This window comes from Triticum dicoccoides, chromosome 3B, assembly GCF_002162155.2.
Source record: "Triticum dicoccoides isolate Atlit2015 ecotype Zavitan chromosome 3B, WEW_v2.0, whole genome shotgun sequence".
Lineage (NCBI taxonomy): Eukaryota > Viridiplantae > Streptophyta > Magnoliopsida > Poales > Poaceae > Triticum > Triticum dicoccoides.
Genome location: NC_041385.1, coordinates 833838782 through 833853721, shown reverse-complemented (window position 1 = coordinate 833853721; position 14940 = coordinate 833838782). Strand labels below are relative to the sequence as shown.

The following is a 14940-nucleotide window of genomic DNA, read 5'->3' as shown; positions in this document are numbered from 1 at the left end:
GGCTGGAGATGCTCTTAGACTCATCATAAGATGTAGTTTCATATTTTATATATTTGGTATTGTAGATATAAGTAGTTTTCTCTACAACCTTGGTCAAAGTTTGCAAAGCTTGGCTTTCCAAAATATCTATACCCACTACATTATGGAACGGAGGGAGTATATGGTAGCCAAATCGAACTACCATTTTGCAAAGAAAATCTATGACTACGTAGATGAATCAAAACACATACGCAATTCAACAAATTTACTTTGGTGTTGCATATTACATATAAATAGATATTGACCCCATAATAATATTACAAAAGGCATGGACCATAGAGAACACATATAGTTCACTTGATGATGATCTACATCAACACAGCTAACCTATGTTGCTATCGCAAGACAAGCATCAACTATCCTACTATGAATAGTTTTATTGTGTATTCGTTGTCCTCCTCTTCAACGGCATTCACTTGTGTTGGTGTCACTCCCCATTGTAGTACTACTAGAGGTGCCTACTCAACATCGACATCACATTTATCAAAAAAATATTGTCACTCAACTTGCTATCATGAATGAAGTTGTGCAATGAGATGCAAGCAATGATGATATGCTTCTACGTGCGAGGTGAGAAACTTGGAAGGCCAGACGGAGTTCTACTAGATACTATGTACCGAGGCAATTCATGACCGAGAAATTAGCATACACTTCCAACGCAATGTAGGAAACACGAAGAGGTTCCCTAAACAGACAAATGTGGTACCTGTCACGAAACAGATAACCCAACGGGAAGAGCTTACATGGACTAGATGATCTTGAATGCTTTGTTCCATGAGAGCCTCGCATCTCCACAGAACCATTTGACAGCATATCACCATATGCACTGCTGGAAGGCTGGTCGGGGAGGTCACAAGGGCGTCTAAGCAAGGTAAGACCATTTTGATCCAGGAGGGCTAGAAGTAACCAGCCTGGAACCACGACGAACAGGACAAGCTCCTCCCAACAAGAACCCCGGTATGAACCCACCAAACCAAAGCTACCGTACGGGGATGTGAGCCGAGAAGACGACAGAAAATCACGATGAAAGGTAAAGGAGACGAAATAGAAGGAGTGGGGAAGAAGTGGGAAGGTGGGAAAGAGGTTTCCACAGTTCACTTACTCGTCCATGTCAGCGCCATCAATCTGCAATGAATGGCTGCCATCGTCGTCTTTGCTGTCCACGCCGCTGGTGCTGCTGTCGCTAACTTCCTCCTCTTCCTCCTCGGAATCTGCAAGCTCATCAAACACGCAAGCCACTCAACGACCTGCACAGAAGAATGTGATGCGCATGCATCGTGCACATTGTGAGCAGGAATCCGCAAAATGTACCTTCTGCGCCAGAGGTAGAGACACCGGGAGCTGCTTTCTCGACGTGGTCTTCCTGGTTGGGACCAGCGGACGAGAAGTGCAGACGCTTCTTCGGGGGCATTCTGGCAAGCTGGCTGTCAAGGATTTGATTTTCATGTTAGTAAAGGGTTTTCCGCAGGTATCTCTGTGACAGTTAGTAATTGATATGCCAATTAATTGCTAATGGAAGATTTAATTTTTCCTCGTGATGCAGGTGTGGCACGTTGGAAGTAAACATAAAGTTCTCAATTAACTTACTAACACTTTGCAATAGAACCTACAGCGAGGAGGCAAATACCAAATCAGCCAACAAGACCCACCGTTACATAAGCTAGCAAGCTATATCGAGCACGAGTTGCTACCCTACAAGGCATCAATCTTCGTCGGAAATCAGAGAAAAATTGGTCATAGGGTTAAGCCCCACCTTCAAGCTCTACTTTCTGCTTGGTTGACTACTTTGCATCAGTTGGGCCCTTTGACCTTTGTAACTAACTACGTAACTTTGTTTCACTTATATAAAATAGAAAAATACCATAGGGGACTCCCCAACTGTTTCAGGTCAAAACAAAGTTACACAAAAACGTCAACACTTGCAACAGGTAGGTCGTACAAGCAACAAGAGAAATCTAGTCACAAATGCTGACCAGCACATATAACAATTTGGACTATCTTCACTGTTTATGCACATAAACAAAACAAAATTTCAGAAATATGAAGTGTCTAACTTAGTAGATTCTGTGGTATGAGGACACACATATAACAATAACGCCGATGTATTTCTATCGATCTCTAGATGAAGAGCTTCTTCCACGAGAAGCAATGATGGACAATTATAATCCTATAAGATCTAATATATAAGATGATAACCATGAGATTAGCAACAAATTCCATGAGGTTCGTACCTGACACTGACAGTAGGATCTAGAGATGCTAGAATTCACCCAATCCATATGGGAACAATTGCACGGTGGTGGATCCGAGAGGTGGAAATCTAACAGTGGTGCACCAATGAAACTACAATACTACCGTGAGGAACACAAGCATCACAACCAAAGCAGCAGGGCTGTTTTTGAGGAAACACGGGCAGGTGGATCGAGGCCGTTGAAAGCGCAGGGGAAGGAGCTTACCGAGAGGAGGAAGATCGGACGGCGCTGCGGCGGCGGCGGTGGCGGAGGAGGAGAGCGGTCGAAGCGAGAGATATAGAGAGAGGAGGGGGTTTTCTCTTTTATATAGAACCAAAAAAAAGGAGAGGAGAGGTGTGCGGAGGAAGGAAGCCAACTGCAGAGACACTGACGACGCGGCCCCACGGTCGACAAACCCAGCTGACAGGCCGCAGCCCCACCGTGGACTTTTGACCTCCGAACGCACGTAGACTGCTACGGAGCCAGTCATCCAACACTTTTGTCTCAAAAAAAAATCCAACACTTTTTTTGACGTAAACACATTTTGAACGTGACTTAACAAGTATGACAAATTTCATGCGGATTGGTCGATTTTTATTTAAACTGGACCAAAATCATGGTAAATTTGACATATTTCATTAAACAAAATCGGACATGACACTTTTTAACATAGCAAAAGTAGGCATTGTTCATGTAAGGGCGGCAGCGGCGACAAGCACTTCTGCACATAGAGGTATTGTTCATACTACTTTCAAGTAGGTATTTTTTATGTAATTCTATTGCGTATCATACATACTAGATAGTCACATATCTAATGCAATTATGAAAGAAGCGGGCGAGTGTGCATACGCTATGCTTGTGTTTGGTAGGTTGCATCGTTTTTTAGGTCTTTGTATTTGTGACTCGGTTGGGTCGACTGACTAAATAATGGCTAAAATCATGTTATGCATGTAGTTTGGCTGCCTGCATGTAGGCTAGCTGCATCAGGGGTCAATTTTCCCTGGCATTTGGTGGCATGTGTTGGGCTGATTGATGCAATTAATATAACTGTGTGCTCGGTTGTTCGCCACATATGTTGTGATCACTCCTTCTCACTAGTGACAAACTTACCACGCATGACACTAGCATATGTAGTTCGAAACATCATTTCAGTCCTCGCTAGCAAATATATTGTTGTTCACCGTACTTACAAATAAATTGCAGTAGAAGAGTCATATGGCTCAATAGGGGAAAGTTCATCGGCACCCAACTAGGCAAAAGTTCATTCTCGTCTCTGTTGTTGCTTTCTTCCTGTGTTGTTGCTGCTGCTTATTCTTCAGATCTTGTGTTGCCTCTGTTTGCCCACATTGCCTCAGCCCACTACAACCTTTTGCTCTTCCAAGCTTCACTGTCAAATGCCTCCACACCATGGTCGGAGGTTTCATCATCATCAAGGGTCACATCTTCCTTCTCCAGCACAAGCTCATCACAACCCCATTATAGGATACAATTATGGAGGATGCAACATGCAAAAACAAGGCTAACCTGGTGGGAAAAGTGTAGAATGAGTTCTGAATCAAGATCTTAAATCTATTCTTTCGAGCTCCAAATGTATTCACACTATAAAGTGTGGAAATGAGGCTATTTGTCGGTCAAGCTGCATACATACAGTATTCTCAGTAAATTGATAACAATAAAAATAATGACTCTTACGTTGTGTTTAGTTAAGCTGCAGATTATGGAAAAGTTGTTGTGAGCTGTGAGAAAGTTGTTGTGAACTTTCAGGTGTGTAAAAGCTAAAGCTATTTGGTTGACACAACTGTGAAATTGTAGATTTTGTTGTGAATTGTCTGTAATGCCAATGGGCCATGAGTGAATATGTTTATGTGCTTATTGACCGTAAAGTAGTACTCTGTACTCCCTCTGTTCTATAATGTAGTGCATATAGCTTTTTTGGAAAGTCAAACATCACAAACTTTGACTAAGTTTGTGGATTAAAAAAATTTGCATCTCGAATGCCAACTATATATTGTTAGACTTATCATAAGATGTAGTTTCATATTTTATATATTTGGTATTGCAAATATAAGTACTTTTCTCTACAATCTTGGTCAAAGCTTGCAAAGTTTGTCTTTCCAAAATATCTATACCCACTACATTATGGAACGGAGGGAGTATATTGGTAGACAAATCGAACTACCACTTTGCAAAGAAAAACTATGACTACGTAGATGATTGAAAACACATACGCAATTCAACAAATTTACTTTGCTGTTGCATATTACGTATAAATAGATATTGACCCCATAATAATATTACAAAAGGCATGGACCATAGAGAACACATATAGTTCACTTGATAATGACCTACATCAACACAGCTAACCTATGTTGCTATCGCAAGACAAGCATCAACTATCCTACTATGAATAGTTTTATTGTATAATCATTCTCCTCCTCTTCAACGACATCCACTTGTGTTGGTGTCACTCCCCATTGTAGTACTACTAGAGGTACCTACTCAACATCGACATCACATTTATCAAAAAAAAATTGTCACTCAACTTGCTATCATGAATGAAGTTGTGCAATGCGATGCAAGCAATGATAATATGCTTCTACGTGCGAGGTGAGAAACTTGGAAGGCCAGACGGAATTCTAGTAGATACTATGTACCCTTTAAAGGAGCAAGATATCCCGTCCGGTTTCGATATCCAGTGTCCACAAGATAGTGTTTTCCTAGAAAATGAAAACCAAGTTAGCGTCCCGCATAAGAATATAATGAATAATAGCATTTGTTATTATGGTATACGTTTCGGAGGCACGGGAAATGAAGGTAAGTGTGCTAATGCGTTTGTTTGATCAAATAAGCAGCTATATATATGATTGTACCAACACATGTGTAATGCAGGTCCAAGTCAAATCCATAATATATAACATATATAAACCGGAGTAGAATTTTCAAGTATACCAGAAGGAAGCCATACAATCTACACTATACATATGCGGATCAATTACGTTGTTCATGTGCAAGACAACTATGTAGACAATATCCAATCTACGGCTCATAATTATTGAATCACAAAAAACAGAAGAAAATGAGTGCATGGACAGAGAAGTGAGACGGAGCAGAAAGGATTGATGGGGTATGAGGGTTGTGGGAGGAGGGATGGAGGGAGGAGAGAGGGGCTGAGTGGAGTACCTTGGAAGGGGGGCGACTGCAGCTCGATGCATTGCACAGAGGGCGGAAGCTCGAAGCAGTGAACAGAGGGGCAGCGTTGGGGTGGCTGGGTGGATGGAGAGATGGCAGCGGCGCCAAGAGCAGCATGCCACGGATGGCTGGCTGGCCGAAGGGGCTGCACCGCCCGAAGAGCCAACCCTAGCTCATGGCATTTGGGTCCTGCTCTTTGTTTTTCTCACGGGACCACAAATAGTGAGTGAGCCCTTCATGTTTTTTTTCTTACGGAGGGTGGTTGGCTGTTATCCTTTTTTGTGATGAGGATAGGAGGAGGAAAAGACGCAAGATTTTGCACTACGTAAAAAGATTCTCAAAAACTATTGTGCAGTTTTACCCACTACACCACAACACTACATCCCTAACATCTAGGTTGGTCGGGAATACAAGTTCCCCCAACAGACAGTCGGTCGGGAAAGAGTATTGCCGACCGACACCGTCTGTTGGGGAAAGTCCAGACGGGAAAACCCTTTCCCGACCGACATATCTTTCCCGACCGACTGTTTGTCAGCTATAGTGTATCTTTCCCGACCAACTGTCTGTTGGGGTTGCCGTGGGCCTTTCCCGACCGACAGTTTGTTGGGGTTTCCATGGGCCTTTCCTGACCGACTATCAGACAGGGTAATATTTCCTGACCAACAATCCGTTAGCGCAGCCAAGAGATTTCCCGACCGACTATCTGATAGGTTCTTCTTTCCCGACCAACATTCTATGGGGCCAAGCATTAGCCAATCCTGTTTCCCCCTTTCTATGGGGCCAAGCATTAGTCTTTCACGTTACCAACAGAATGTCCATCAAGTTACATATTCGTACATAACAGTAACATGCATCATCCAACAATATTAAACCAGAACCAAACAATAGTCACACACACACATTCATTAATTTTCACATATAAATAGTTCATTTGTTATGAACCAATGACCAGCCAAGTTTCCTATAAATAAACTAGTGTAACTAATTAAATAGAGGAAACATGAGAGTTCATTGTCTGAGAGCAAAAGTTCATCACTTTGTTTTCTGCAAAACATCATCTGCCTTGGCTCCTTGTAGTGGGCAACTACTACCCATCCTCACAGCTTTCCAGCAAGATCATTTCATCATTCTCGCACTTGACATCAAAGCCTTCATTCTTCATCCCATTGGAGAACATTCTCCAGGTTGAACATCTGCAAGTCAAAATACCTGATAAATATTCCGCACCAACTACAGACCATTATATTTTCTCTAAGTTGCCTTCAACATCATTTCATACCAAAGCAACTGAAGAGAATTCATTACCACTGAGACAGGAAAAGGGGTACCCTTCTAGAAATTTTAGAAGGGCGCGTACCTTTAGCTCACCTATTTTGTGCTTCCTATATCCTGAGATACAATGTATCCTGGTCTATGTGCCCCTGGGGGATAACTACCTACATGCCATTCCTACATAAATGAAAGGAGTAAGAAACCGGATGATTAAGAAAAAGTAGCAACTGATTAAAAACAGGTAGCAGCGAAAGCACTTGCTAAGCATATGCAACATAATAAAGGATATTTCAATTAGCATCATGAGGCTTGCAGAGTACAGAAACCAACTACCATTGCAAACATCAGCACACAAGAAGCAGAAAAAAAAACATTACAAACATAACTACACCAGTATAGAACAGAGGTCACTGGAATATAAGTAAAACTAAGAAGTTAGCAAACACAGAAATAAATCTAAAAAGGGGAGAGAAATCACGCAGGAAGAAGTGAATATGTTCAAGAGACCCCAGAGAGAGAGAGACAGAGAGAGAGAGAGAGAGAGAGACTGAGAGAGAGAGAGTGAGAGAGTTCACCTTTTTCTAATTCACAAATACATAACACTTAGTTTTTTGTTGTATCGCTTGCTTTCTGAACTAATAATCCATCTATATCTGTCATAGGAACTAAAAATATCATTTCTGTTGGGGTTTGCTACTACATATTGTGTTGCTAATATAGTAATGCTAATGAAGGCCATTTGTATTTGGCATTTTCTTATATGAACATGACAACAAAACTATCGCTATCAGAATAGAAACTTGAGTAAATTCTCATTTCAGATATATGGAAGTGATCATGTTCAGTGGTTCGAATTTTTAGTAAAAAAAGTGAAGAATAGTTCTGAAGTTGTTTCCATGTTCATTTGCGTCGATGTACACCCAGAATTCAGCAGACAACAACATAGCAAGGTTGACAAGCAGCACACCAGCTAGATCTAACATAGTTTCACATCATTTCATTTTTCAGCTAGAGATGATGCACACTACAAAGCCAGAACCTAGAAGCTGCACATGGATTGCAAAGTTGTTGTTATTTAGTGCACTGGTTGTTATAGTGGAGTTTCGGTACAATAAATATCAAAATTACATAGTTATAGAAGTGTATTAATTAGCCATGCATAATAATACAAGTCCTTTAATTGGAAGCACTCCAACGCTCACATGTAAACAAAGAAGCTTTGGAATCCATAAAGTGAGCATTTCAGCAAGGACAACACCCACTAGCAACTAATTGTTAATTTGGAATGTGAACATCAGTAAAACCATGATAGCAGAACAGGCCAAGAGCGACTAAGTAAATGATTTGGTCTTTTCACTAGACATCGAAACTGTACATAAAGACAAGGGAACATGGCAGAATACCATGCCACTAGTTGAGAACAAAATAAAGTCAAGGAAGCTGCTGTCCATTGGATGATACAACATAGAATACGTTGTGTATTTCACTTCATAGGATTTCTGTACACCACTGATCATAATCTTACAGTATGCACATATACCTCTTAATTTCTCTAATCACATAGTAATAAACTTATAGTGGAAGGGATACTAAACAGTGTTTTTGGAGAAAATAGCGATGAAATCCAAAATTAGTACTTCTGATAATTAGATGAGAGTGAGAGAGAGAGAGAGAGAGTAGTGCAGTTTTTATTTTGTCGCAAAGATGCATGTGCGAGTGTACTTGTCTAGGAAATTAATTTTAAAAAATGACATAGTTCTTTTGATAACCTTCTACGCCACGCATTAACCCTTGGGGTGCTCGCTCTTTGCCTCGATGGCAGCCTTCTTCACAGCCTTGATATAGTGTTCCCTTATTCATGAGTTACACTAGCACCACCTGCTCATTGGAACATATATACTCATCATGATGGTCTCTTAGTGATACACAAAAAAATTGTGGGGATATTGCTCAGGTTCAGAAGGCATTGTATATATTTTTTGACTTATTTTTATTTATCATACTTTCTTACATGGAAACAATATATTTGCACATAGTATACGTTATATGTACAAAGCATAGTGAAAAGGTTCAAATAGCATAAGACTGTTATAATCAAATATGCATGATTAAAGAAGCATACGTTTGCCTATTTTTCTCATATAATTGTCAAATTCATCAATAAAAGCTATAGAAAAGCTAACCTTGCCTGACCAAATACGGGTCAAACTTGGAAATTGTTCTGTTCATCTCATCCTCTCCTGCTTTGGATGCCTTGTAACTATGCTCATACACATGCTAATAAATTAGCTCAAGTTAACCTATATATGTTAAAGAACTAAGAGAACCATGCAACTGAGTGCTGCAAATACAGTACATACAAGTGTTTTCTTCATAAATAGTGGCATATTATTGCTACTAGCATTATCTTTTCTGAGAAGCACGACAAAGACATACTCCCTCCGTTCCAAAATAGATGACTCAACTTTGTACTAACTTTAGTACAAAATTAGTATAAAATTGGGTCATCTATTTTGGAACGGAGGGAGTAAAAGTTAACAGTATAACTTATTTAAGTTTGCTGAGCATCATAATATGACCAACCGTGAGATTAATTATCTAATGCCATATATGTTTTTCCATATGTTTCAGATGCACTGAATCATTCCCCGAAAAAGAAGACGTCCTAAATCATAGAGGCCACTATATAACATATTTAGCTATCCAGATTGCCAGATCTGCAAAATCAATCAGTAGATGGTCAATCACTTACCACATGCAATTTAATCGTCCCAGCTTAACATGCGTACAATAGTGGAGGCAGCTCATCTGATTAGAGATCCGACTGCCTAGGGCAGCGCATAGTTTGGCCCCTGCTGCATAGGGAGGCAGCGCCTGGATCATTAGAGAGCCACACATGGAGGCACATGAGCATGTCTGCACGGGCGCAAGTGTAACAATCCCTGAAGGTAAAAGAATCAGCAGATATCATCTAAACAAACAAAATCAAAATTAGCAGCCTCCAGGATGTAAACTAACCTGCAACAGTTCAAGTGACAGCAGCCTTGTCTTAGTAGCAATCTCGTCACTTTCTTCTGCCATGCTCATCTAGGAGGATGGGACGAAAAAGGTGAAAGATGAACAGGTGACACTCTAGTCAAGTCTCTCTTTTTGCAAGGAGGAACCAGAACCTGGGAGTCGAGGTAAGTGCCGGAGCTGATGACGCCGCTCGCCGGGATCCCAACCCTGAAAGCTTCCACGAGAGGTAAGCACCAGCGCCTCCAGGGAGTGCTCCGTCACGGCGCCCGCCCTGTCTCCCCCGTCTGCAGGAGGTTAAGCCCCGTCGCTCCTGGGATCTGCAGCAAATTAAGCCCCAGATCTACACGGCGCCCGCCGTGACAACGACGAGGTGAGGAGAGAGCACCTGGGTTGAGCAGAGGGTTTGAGCGTGTGGGGGCATCAAGCCAGCAGGGTAGTGCGGGGGGCAAGGTAGCGCGGACGCCGGGTGGAGAGGCCGGCGGCGGGTGCCCATGGCGGCGCGCGTGGGGAATGAGAAAGGGGCTAGGGATTTGCCTCTCCCGTGCGTGGTGAATAATGTGTTGTGGGGAAACATTTCGCGGGCTTTGGGCCTAAAGGGGGCGCTAAAATTTCTGTACGCGCGCGCTTGCCCATTTCCTACTGACAGTTGGTCGGGGTTATTTCCCGACCGATGTATGGATGGGCATTAGAGCTTTCCCGACCCATCGTTTGACAATAATTGTGCTCACATTCCCGACCGACTGTCCGTTCCTGTTTATAACTTTTTCCGACCGATTGTTCGTCACAAGTTTTTCCTACCAACAGTCGGTTGGCGAAAGTGACTTTTCCCAACACACATCTGTAGGGAATGTAGTGTCATGGTGTAGTGACCCCTTTGGTTAGCTTCTAGTTCCTTAACAGTAGTTCCTCTTGATAAATGGATACGGCCAGTTTTTTTAAGGCTTAAAAAATAAGATACCCCCTCCTCAACTTCTCTCGTAAGCCATCTCTCTCATTCTTTGGGACATCTAAATTAGTTATGTGATAACTAATTTAAAACCGTCAACATATTTTGGGGGCGGTTTATTTTTTAAGCTAGGGATGGGCAACTTATTTTTTAGGCCGCCAAAAAGTATTGGCCTGAAAAGAACTACACAACACATTAACATGCTACTAAATGATAGTAGGAGTATGTAGTGTTACTGGAAAAACACCACACTTCTACTATGAAGGAACAATACCGGAGCAATAACAGTACGTAGTTTTACTGAAACCACACTATACTTCAACTATGAAGGAACAATACCTGAGCATACATTATGTGCTAATGTACAGTACTAGAATGACACTCCATACTACTTTACTGATAACGCACCACTACTGGAAGGAAGGCTCCAGCAAAATAAAACTGGTTGTTGAATGGCATGCCATGAAGCTCAGCAACCACAAAGGCGTTTCACCATAACAACGGCAGTTTCTGTCTGAATGTTGTAGTCCGCGAGGGTGCGGTCGTCCTCTAGCTGCCTGCCAGCAAAGATGATGCGCTGCTGCATAGGGGGAGTGCCTTCCTGCTCGTAGAACTTCATCTTGACATTCTCGATGGTATACGAGCTCTCAACCTCAAGGGTGAGGGTCTTCCCGTAGAGAGTCTTGACAATGATGTGCATCATCCTACTTTCTCCTGGCCTACAGGGACGGAGAACGAGGAGGAGGGTGGACTCCTTCCAGATGTTGTGGTCAGCCAAGCTGCAGTTGTCATCCTCCAGCTGTTTGTTGGCGAAAATGAGGCACTGCTGGCCCTTGGGAAAACCCTCCATGTCCTGGATCTTGGACTTCACGTTACCGATGGTGTCTAGGCTGTCAACCTCAAGGGCAATGGTCCTGCCTGCCCGCGTCTCTGTTACGTAGATTTGCATCTTTTCCTGGAGGTCAATCGTAGAGTCATGCTGGATGCCATAATCGGCCAATGTACGGTTGTCTTCTAGCTGCACCCCATCGAAGAAGAGGCGGTACTGCTGCTGGATCTTTGCCTTGACAGTGTACAGGGTGTCTGATGAGTGGACCTTGAGGCAGATTGTCCTGCCGGTGGGGGTCTTGACAAAGATACGCATTCCGGATGAGCTAGCAAACCAAACATCACCAATTGTTAGACAATATTGAGACTATAGAACAGTACATAAAAAAGCGTCAACAATTCCAGGTAGTTGAAAGAGCCCATTATTTGAATAAAAGAACAGTACAAGCAAGAAGAGAAATGTTCTGCATAAATACTTCGTTTATACAGAACAAGGGTGCTACACTAGCCCATCGGGCCGCCCCGGGCCCTCTTTGTACTGTAGCGATGTGCACAGTAATTCGCTACAGTCTATGAAGAAATTGGGCCTCACGCCCCAGGCCTGGGCCCTGGGGGCTTGTATCCGCCACTGCTAAGCCTAGCATACAAAGTTAAGTCTTGAGCAATCTTTAATAATATATACTCAGTTCTATATATTGTAAAGACTAGTTAGGTGCCATGAGTTGCTAGGGAATGAAATGGAACATATGGTACCCTCCGTTCCATAATGTAGTGCCTATAGATTTTTAGAAAAGTCAAACCTTACAAACTTTGACGAAGTTTATTGAGAAAAACATTTACATTTAGAATGACAAACATATATTGTTGGATTCATCGTAAGATATATTTTCATATTTTATATATTTGACATTGTATATATAAATAGTTTTCTCTATAAACTTGGTCAAAGTTTGTAAAGTTTGACTTTACAAAAAATCTATATGCACTACATTATGGAACGGAGGGAGTATCAATCAAGTGATACTTCTATTTGGTGAACACACCTGTCAAGTGCAGTTTTTCACAGGGTAGCAACAAACATCGCCGTTTTCTCTACTTTCCCTATTTGTCTCAGCATATATACTGACCAAACTGTATTATACCCTGAGCGAACTAAGTGGTACACAAAGGAGAATATTGCTGCTGTTTTCTTGCTAAATATAAATTTCTAGTTCATTTTATATATCAATAGCACTATAACTTCTCTGACACATACACGACAGAAACTGTCTAAAAAAAGAACAACGATCTATGTGTGAGCTTAAGAATTTGAGTAGCAAGCAAAGATTCACTGAAACAGCTCTGCATTTCGGGGAAAGATTCAGAAAGACAGCTGATGAAAAGTAAATCATACGCTTGCATGTAGACAAGAGAAATGAATGCACAAAAGTTAGAAAGTGAGTTAAGGCACCTAAATAGCTTAAGAGCTACCAGAGGCATGGGTGTGGCAGCTAAATAGAATTGGTACCAACAGCGTACAGGCAAATGCCAAATCGGCCAACTAGAGCCACTGTTACAGAAGGTAGCTAGTTAGAGCATCCTTCAGAGTTGCTACACAACAAGGCATCAATCATAACCGGAAAACAGAAAATGCAGCCTTACGAACTACACCATGCAGATGCTTAAGTCCAGCCTTTATTTACACAAAAATATCAACGTTTGCAACAGGTAAGGTCACAGAAGCAATAAGAGAAATGTAGTCACAAAGGCTGACCAACCCATATAACGATTTTGTACTATGTTTGTTGTTTATCTTGTTGTTATTTTTCTATTTTTATTTATGTATATAAAGTTTTAAACAATTTCTTTTTATAAAAACACAAAGTATCTAGCTTGTTAGATTCCGTGTCGAAGACATACATATAAGTATAATTGTGTATACTCCATCGATCTCTGGATGAAGAGGTTCTTCCACGGGAAGAAATGATGAACAATCCTAAGATCTAGCAGAAGACAATGAGGTTAGCAGCAAATTGCATGAGCTCCCGCAACCCTCCAATGTAATCCTAGCTACCTGATACTGACGTCAGGCTTAATAGAAGGCTTGAATTTATCCAACCCATACGCGAACAATTGCACGGCGGTAGATCCAATGGGAAGGAAATCAGTTTGATTTGCACAGTCTATGGAGCTAAAAAACTAGAATTCACCGAGTCCATTTGCAAACAATTGAACGGATTGGGGGAAAATCATGAAAAGATTGCCACAATCATACAGTTGTGCAGCAACCACAATATCAACAGAAGACGACTAATTATTAGCAGGAACACAGGCACAGCAACCAAAGCATATCGGAAACACCACCGGTCGAGCCATCGCAGCAAACCATACGAGGGAACCAGTACTGGTCGCCGTTGCAAGAGCAGGGGAGCGGCGGGTGCATCTCGCTAGCCTACACTAGGGTTTTGGCGTCGGGTTGCTTGGGGAAGGAGGATTCAATATTTCACGGCGCAGACGAAGAAGATGGAAGGGAGAGGTAGCGTGTTAGGGCTTACCGAGAGGAGAGGAGGAAGATCTCCGCTCGAGTCCGGTAGCAACGGCGTGCGGGCGGCGCGGCGGCTGCGGCGGAGGCGGGGGCGGAGGAAGGACAGCGGTCGAAGCGAGACACAGAGGAGATGGTTTCCTATTTCTTATTGTATATATAGGGGAAAAACGACGCGGGCCGTAGTTGCCCTGACAGACGTAGCCCCACATGAAGACATGACTTTTGAACGAAGGAACCAGGAAATATCACTTATCAAACTCATGTCGATTTTTCACAACATGAAAGTGCATGCAAACTTCCCTAAGAAAAAGACATGCGTGGTGGTTTAAAAATGAAAATTTAGAACACTCCAGTAGGTATTGTTCAGGGTGTGGATTCGGTCCGCTTTATACGGTTTTTATACTTCGGTTTATATGGTTTTATATACAAATACGGTTCAGTTTCGGTAATAACCATTTACTTTCGATTCGGTTCCGGTAATAACCAAATTAACAATGGGAGGGGACTTTAACCTCCTCCGCTCCGCCGCGGAGAAGAATAACTCTCGCGTCCGATCTCGCAGAGATCCTACGGTTTAACAACTGGGTTGCAGACTTAGGCCTTCGGGAGCTTGACAGGGTTGGGACTAGATTTACTTGGACTAATAGACAGGTTGCCCCTACCCTTAGTGTGCTTGATCGGGTATTCGTCACCCCGGACTGGGAACTTCGGTTTCCTTTGGCCTCTCTTCAGGCTATTACGCGCATTGGTTCCGACCATGTGCCTCTCCTCTAGTCCTCCAAGGAGGAGAGACCTTGCCCCCCCTCCTCGTTTCCTGTTTGAGGCTTTCTGGCTCTAGCAACCAGGCTTCATTGCGGCTGTCCAGACGCACTGGGCCTCCTCGCTCAGCGAGC

General features: G+C 42.4%; 1 pseudogene; it reads right to left on the bottom strand.

Annotated features, from left to right (window-relative positions):
- The window catches only part of LOC119278776, a 283671-nt pseudogene that overhangs the window by 149525 nt on the left and 119206 nt on the right, over positions 1 to 14940 (bottom strand).